Here is an 8,317-nt window from a genome sequence, read left to right on the forward strand (position 1 = left end):
ACTTGAAAAATACCTTTAACTGTACTTTAATTTTAAAAACATTGTATTAGCTTCATGCATCCTTTTTTATCAACACTTGAATGTCGGTAAGTTTCATAAAGAAAGGCAACATTTTAAACAAAAAAGTTGAGAAAATCCAATTTTTGTCAAAGACTACACTATGATCAAAACACAGATGGAGTAGATCGAGTCCAACACCCCCAAAGCTTCACAGTCGTTTTCTCTTCATGGGTTACGCTTCATTTAATTTGGTAATATTAAGCAGTTTTGACTGAGTGGTCCTGTATGTTGCGTCACACAGCATTTGGCATCACTTTTGTCCTCTGTATCTCTTGTGTTCTGTGGAAAACCATTTACACACTGTTTAATGTTTGATGATCACATTATTTTACATTTGAGTGAGCAATCTTCTATCACTTATTTCAGCTTCTTCTTCTCCTGTATTTTGATCCGGAGATTCTGTACTAGAAGATGTGTCATAGGTCCCCCACCGTATAACAGTGAAAACATGGATAGCTGGAAAATTCTGTCAATGGTGGGGAAAGAGTAAAGTAGAATCAAGGCAAGTTTATACACTACCAGTTTTACTAGCCTACACAAAAACTCAGATACGCAGAATTAGAAACATATCTGTTTTATATCAATATTCTAATCAATATTTTCAAAGAATGTAAGTTTCATAAGACAGTATATGAAAAACGATGTTAAAAAAATATATATATTTAAAAGGCTACTCGATCAAAAGATTAACACAACTAGCCATGTACACTTTGAATACTTAATTAAACAACATTTAAGTATATCTCAATCAAAAGATTGAGTACACAGGCCTAATATACTTGGACTTTTCACTCAGTATAAGTCAAGTACACTTAAGTGTAATTTTAAGTATATTTCTGAGAAGTACATAAAGTATATTTTTGAGAAGAATATAATGTAGACTGAAAGTTACGTTGACGCATTGCTGCCACATACATATTATTTTTTCCCCTCAATTATGTCGTAATAACGAGATCTTATGTCGTTAAAACAACATATTTTCTCGTAATAACGAGATCTTATGTCATTTTAACTACACCTTTTCTCGTAATAACAAGATCTTATGTCGTTAAACGACATCTTTTTCTCGTAATAACGAGATCTTATGTCGTTAAAACGACATATTTTTCTCGTAAGGGACCGTTCGGTATTTATGGAAGGGGCCACCGGAGGAAAATAGGGGAGGGTCATGTCTTTTTATTCTTTGTTGAGGGGAGGGTCATTCAACTTTTTTTAGTCTAGGGGGAGGGTCACCCAACTTTTATATACATGAAAACAGCAACATTTCAAAGTGGCTTGTTTGGTGATATTTTTTTCCATTTAGCTCCATGTTGATCTCGCGTAGGCTAATCAGCCCCCCTTCGATATCAGATGGGTCTGACCCAACAAAAATCCAGTTTGGCGCTGTTTGACAGTGCGCGCGCACTTCAGTTCGCGCTTAGAAAAAATGCATCATGTCAGAACAGAATGCCAATGAAATGTTTACCCGGCAAAGCTTTAAAGCACGAGCAAATAATGAACTTTTGTGATTGAGAATAAGTGCACAGTGTCCTGTGAGTGTAACTCTACCACTGCATTAACATGTGATGTGAACGTCGAGTTTTACAGTATTGCGACTGAGGCGCCAGAACTGCAGCTGATAGAATGTGCGCTGTAGCACGATACTACCATATTTTAGTTCCATTCTTATTTTGTTTCCACGATGTGTAAGATGTAGGGCTACCACATCTTTAAATTACTATTAGTATTATTTAAGTTAACATAATAAAATACGTAGACCTACACCACAAAAACTAGTTGAGGATAAATTCGTTAAAATTGGGCGATTCCAGTGTTATCCCAGCAAACACAGAACGTTCCCCTAACGTTCCCGTTTGGTTCCCATTTGGTTATTTTTTTGGGAACCAAACAAGAACGTTCTGGGAACGTTCCCTGTAGGTTATTTTTAGGATCTATGTTTATAACATTAAGGGAACGTTCCCATAACGTTCCCTGTAGGTTATTTTTAGGTTTAAATTTATAACCTAAAGAGAACGTTCTGTGAACATTCCCTGTAGGTTATTTTTAGGATCTATTTTTATAACTTTAAGGAAACGTTCCCAGAACGTTCCCTGTAGGTTATTTTTAGGTTTAATTTTATAACCTAAAGAGAACGTTCTGGGAACGTTCCCTGTAGGTTATTTTTAGGTTCTATCTGCATAACTTTAAGAGAACGTTCCCAGAACGTTCCCTGTAGGTTATTTTTTAGGTTTAATTTTATAACCTAAAGAGAACGTTCTGGGAACGTTCCCTGCAGGTTATTTTTAAGTTCTATTTTTATAACTTTTTATAACCTCCAAATCCGAGACCATGGTCCTCAGTCGGAAAAGGGTGGTTTGCCCACTTCAGGTTGGTTCAGTTCCTGCCTCAAGTGGAGGAGTTTAAGTATCTTGGGGTCTTGTTCGCGAGTGAGGGAAGGATGGAACGGGAGATTGACAGACGGATCGGTGCAGCTTCTGCAGTAATGCGGTCGATGTACCGGTCTGTCGTGGTGACGTCCAACCAAGTTTTATAACTTTAAGGGAACGTTCCCAGAACGTTCCCTGTAGTTTATTTTTAGGTTTAATTTATAACCTAAAGAGAACATTCCCTGTAAGTTATTTTTAGGTTCTATTTTTCTTAAACCAATTGAATGGTTTGCAATGTTTTGTGCTTTAACACCATTTATCAAATGCTTAATTACATGACCATTATCAGGCAGTAGATAATGCCTAAGTAATCAATAACTTTGCTCATTGGTAGGCAGTCTTTTTTAGTTAATTATTTTTAGGTTTTATTTGTATAACCTAAAGAGAACGTTCTGGTAACGTTCTCTGCAGGTTATTATTTTAATATCACTTAACAGGCAGATTACCAACTGACAACGTCGTCAGTACGGTCCCCTAAGGTTATAAGATAACCAACAACGTTCAGATCTATTCGCAATAACTTTTTATTAATGATATTTTAAATTATGTTATACATTTTAATTCTATATGTTTATTTAAATGCTGCGTGACTTTGAAGTGTTTTAATGCGCATGCGCGTAATCAAACACTGGAGCGCGCACGTGTGCTGCGCGAGAGCAGATGGAAACCAGAAACGTCATCAACAACTGACAAACAACAAAACTCCCGTCTGTCGCTGTTTGTTTCACTGCTTCCAGGTAAGTTTAGTCAACAAAATCTCACAAATAATACACACAAACGTCCCTGACACATTTCTTACGTGTAATTGACACGCTTCTGTTGAATATTTACTTTAAAGAAATGGTTTTGTGTCTTTGAAAAAGTCCGTTAGCATCTAAGCTAACCGGTTTCAGAAGAGAACGTTAGGCCTAAGTTACGTTAAGTTAAGGTCTTATTTATGAAAGTTTGGGTTTTTAAACACATATTTAGTGTAGATAACAGTTTTTTTATAGTTTTGCTGGTAATTTGTCAATGGGTGATTGGAAGTAAGCTAATTTATTTAACCTAAAAGAATGCACTGTATTGTTAACTTACTCAGTGACGTCATTTACCAATATTGCTAAAATGTGATTTCAGAATAGCGAGAGAGAAAAAAAATCCTCTACAACAAGGGGTGAGTTATTGTTTAATCATGATAATAATTCCATATGCATTTATTTCACAATATATTATCTTAAGATTTTTATATATTTATCTTTTCTGCATTTCACCTCTGTTCTAGCTTGGTTCCTTTTATTAAACCAATCCCATGTAATATTGTTGGCTCTGTGACAAATAGCTTGTTATGTTCCTAGATCATCATGCTGTGATGGCCTGCTGCACCCCCTGTCCAAGAAAATCTCCACGGCTATGAACCATATGACTAGTAAGCAAAACCACCTCAAACATACAGTGCACTACTGTTCAAAGGTTTGGGGTCTGTAAGATTTATGCTTTTGAAATAAGTCTCACATTTTAAAATCATTAACCCCAGGGTTTTTCAGTGAGATTGTCCTTGAGAAGCCTGTAGGCTAAATAATCAGCTAAATAATAGGCGACTAATACAATATTATAATGGTCATAGTTATAATAATAATTCATTTAACTATTATGATAACATGATATCCTGATCATTAGTATATTTTATTTTATTTCTTTAGGTCTGTTTTGAATTATGTTGGCCAATGAGACTGACACCATACTGTCCAACTCAAAGGTATTTATGTATTTGTATGTTTTTTTTTTATTGATCAATACTGAAATTCTTTGTACTTTTAAATGCTGAATGTGGTTCAGGGGGTCGACAACTTTAGGCAGTTATTTTTCACAGATATCTTGGGCAGCTGTGGCTCATACTCTCAGCCTTTAAAAATGTTTGAATTGATATCCCCAATGCAATATCAGGGGGTAAATATATCATTAGAGTTCTTAAAGTTATGGCTTTGCTCTTGTTACCAGATGAGATATAATCCCTATTGTTTGGCCCTGTGATTCTTCAGGACAAGACCTTGATGCCATCCATAGTCAGTAGATGAAGAAGGTGAGTTTAGCCCATCTTGTCAAAATGCCCATCTTGGCGAGTTTCCTCGTAAACAGTCTTGTGTGTTTTAAACAGAAAGAAAACAGGTGCGTGTCATTTATATTAGGTCTGCGCATTCGTCTTAAAGGGACAGTAGCCTAACGTACCCGCAGCTGTTTGTGTCGCCAATGGTGATCAAACATCAAAAGAGAAAATGACTTGTAGCTTTAGCAAAGATACATTTAATTAATTTATAGTTATTTTATTTTTACAGTGAAGACTTATTTTACATTTTGATAATTCAATTCTGTACCTGATGTTTTCAGATTTAACTGAAAAACATAATACACTGCTTATTTCAACTGTATTTTTCTTCTATTGTATTTATCTATGCTTGTTATCTATTGTAATTTTCTATGCAGGTTCACTCCTCTACAAAATCCCCCCAATAGGGGTTATGCGGAGCGCCCAGCGGTCGAACTGGAAAGAGGTCTAAGCATTTCCGCTTTTCACTTCCGTACACATCTGCAGCGGTAGGTGATCTCGGTTTACTGTTAATTTTCGCTTATTACACTAAAATTCTTATTTCTGTTTTAATTAAAATGTCACGAATGCTAAAATATCAGAAAAGGGAACATCCGAACAGCAGTTTTTGTTGTGTGCCGATCTGCTCTATGTCGGGGAAAATGAGTAGTACAGAAGTACAAATGGGTTCTGTACTCATAAAGTGACATCAACATTCGCGTCAGCAGTAGCATTCGCCATCAGGCAAATATTATTTAAATAAACTCCTGATGTACTTACAAACTTTCCAATGCCTGGTTTAATGAGTACAGAACCTATTTGTACTACTGTAGAAGTTTGGTGCCATTCTGGGCATTATTAGTGGGGTAATTTACGAGATACAAACCTGGAGCCGCGCATGCACTAAACCATACGGCTGATATCTCTAAATAAACTCTAAATTTTTCAATATTGTGCAGCCCTAATATTGAGCATATCTTAAAGTGAACTTGGAATGATAATTTGTGATACCAGATGAGATGTATGTTAGAGCTTAGATTCTCTGCCCGAGCCCGAGCCCGAACTCGACCCGACCCGACCCGCGGGCCGGGCCGGGCCGATATTTCCCGCCACTGTCCTCGGGCCGGGTCGGGTCGGGCCCTTGATAAAGCACGTCACGTGTCATGCGCAGGCAGCGTCTCGTCCACTCGCACTCGCAGTCTCGCACGCGTGACGCATCACTCCTGCTGTGCGTGCTGTACTATTCTGTAGCTTAAGTGCTTGAAGAAGCAAAGAAAAAAATTAAAACAGGAGAATTAACTTTGAGCAAGTTTGGAGGAAAATCGGAGGTATGGCAACATTTTAAACTAGTCGTGGGGAGTGACAACATATGTGTTGGTTTTGTCTCGTGCATTAAATGCGGCACGCTGCTCGCCTATGACAGCAAAAAAACGGGGACTTCGACGATGAACAGACACATGAAGCATGTCTTGCCATGACAGAAATTATGATAGTAGTCAGCCTCAGCCCTCGATGTCCTCTTTTGTTACTTTTCCGATCCATTCAATTATTTCTGAATAAACAAACAACGCAGTTTACATGCTTCTTCCTTGTCGCATTATTCATTGAGATAATAATTAATAAATGCACGCACACTTATGAACGTGATAAATGTTACAGATAGCATGTTGTACTATGCACAAACAAATGCTTTTCAACTTACATGTGCAAAATTCAGAATTAAATGAATGTGCTGCAATTTGTACAAAAAGAGAGTCTGTAGTAGCCTACGTGTTTTAGCCATTGAATAAGCACATTTAGTTTCAAGTTTGTTAAGTTTTGTTTTGAAGAAAGCTTTTCTTTAAAGTGAATTTCGTTTAGTATAAATTGTAATTTAATTTTAATACATTTTTCATCAACCAATTGCCTATAGATTTAATACATAAAAAGCAATTTAGCAGACAATATAATCATGACATGGAGTCGCGGGCGCGTCGCGGTCACTTACACCATTTGAAACTTGCGCTGTCACCGAATTTACAAATGCACATCTTGCTTGTTGCTCACACACATATTATGTTGAAATAACAATATGTTGAAGTAACATTATTAATAATAATTAATCTTTAAGAATATTTGATTGAATGCTGAATGTTGTGCTTGTTCAATTTAATCAAATTAAAGCTTTAATTGTGATAATTAAAATAATTGAATATTTAATATTGAGTGTTGGTCAGTTTTTGCTCATTTATTAATAGTATTTTTATAATAATATAGGCCTATATAACTGCGCAGCTCCCCCCTGTAGCCTAAATGATAGCACATTAAAAAAATGTATTATTCTGGCACCGCCCCTGGTTATAACGGCCCACATATTAAAAATGGTCGGGTTTAAATCGGGCTCGGGCTCATAATTACAGTGAACGTGTCGGGCCGGGCCGGGCTCGGACACAACGGGCTCGGGCTCGGGTAGGGTCGGGCTTGATTTGTTGGGCCCGATCTAAGCTCTAATGTATGTATGATAGATTTTGAACTGTAATATATATATATTTTTTTTCAGGTTTTCTGGGATCCCAGCGGAAGGCATCAAGGCATCAGATGCTGGCCTGGACAGATGTTCCTGTAAACTACACCGACCTTTGCTTTTGCATGGATGGCTGATTATTACCATGTTCTGTGAGGGCATTATTATAGCAAAACTGAGCACCTGTGACGGTGGAATTTGTAGGTGTAAAGTCACAGATAAAAAATAAAAATTGATAGTAGTTTCAAACTTTTTTTCTCTTTCTCTCATAAACAACACAGCAGTTACAGGTTTTCATATTCTTCATTGGAGGTGAGACTTATACGTTATATGTAGAGCGAATTCGCAGGTCAGAGTTCACTAGACTTAAATATTATTTTCTCTGTTTTTTATTTGACTTCAGAGTCGAAAGTGGGCTTAAAGGGTACATAGGCTTAATGGGTATCCTTACCCCTATATAAAACATTCCTTTTTTGATTTGTAGTCTGAAATAATAAATAGTGCAATATAAATAAATGCAATGTAGTGTTTTCAAATATATACATTTTTCTATACACATTGATGCTGAAATATCTGAATAAATACACGATACCAGCAGTGCTCGTGCTCTCATATCTCCTACAGCTTGTGACACACAATCCCACCTCACTCTTTTCATTTGCTCCGGATGAATATTAATGCCATTACAGGGCTTGAATTTTGGCATGGGATTGTGTGTACATGTAACGCGTTGTCTTTTTATTTTCTTGTTAAATTTGCAGATGGTTTTGGGAGTTTAAATGTTTTGAGCGGAGTGAAGATTGACACATTCATGTATATTGTATATAAATGAAGACTTTTTCAATTTTGTTCTAAGTTATAGGCTACAGTTTGCAAAAAGATAGTTTTAATTAAAATGTTTGTGCAGTTTTATTTATTGAAATATTTTCATGTTTGAAATATTAAATGTAAATTACTGTTCCTGAATACATTTTGCTAACGCTGTTTTTGATGACTTATTTTAGGTTGATAATTAAACAATGAATCAACAAAAACATGGATTGTGTGCTGATTTATTTATTTAATACAAACTGATTGATTTACTTATTAATGATAGTTTCTGTAAATTCAATTTATTGTAATAATATATTCATAGGATTTTTAAGTGTTTGAACAATAAACAATGTAGAATATGTTGTTTGTAGACCTATAATTTGTGTACAGGCATATCAGGATGTGTAGACGTTAGGAGAACCTTCCGGGAACCTTCCGAGAACCTTCCGGGAA

At 36.1% G+C, this 8,317-nt stretch overlaps 1 long non-coding RNA gene across 2 annotated transcripts; it reads left to right on the forward strand.

Moving 5' to 3' along the window:
• Positions 1–2,163: 2,163 nt before the first annotated feature.
• On the forward strand, positions 2,164–8,089 carry LOC309508514. Of its 2 annotated transcripts, XR_014209476.1 has the most exons (6): positions 2,164–3,639; positions 3,821–3,891; positions 4,166–4,221; positions 4,464–4,545; positions 4,947–5,057; positions 7,088–8,089. It is a non-coding gene; the product is annotated as an uncharacterized lncRNA (long non-coding RNA). The 2 variants fall into 2 exon arrangements; XR_014209477.1 differs by having other exon boundaries at positions 3,580–3,891.
• Positions 8,090–8,317: the final 228 nt, after the last annotated feature.

This window comes from Leuciscus leuciscus (genome assembly GCF_965113295.1).
Source record: "Leuciscus leuciscus genome assembly, chromosome: 10".
In the NCBI taxonomy this organism is placed as follows: Eukaryota; Metazoa; Chordata; class Actinopteri; order Cypriniformes; family Leuciscidae; genus Leuciscus; species Leuciscus leuciscus.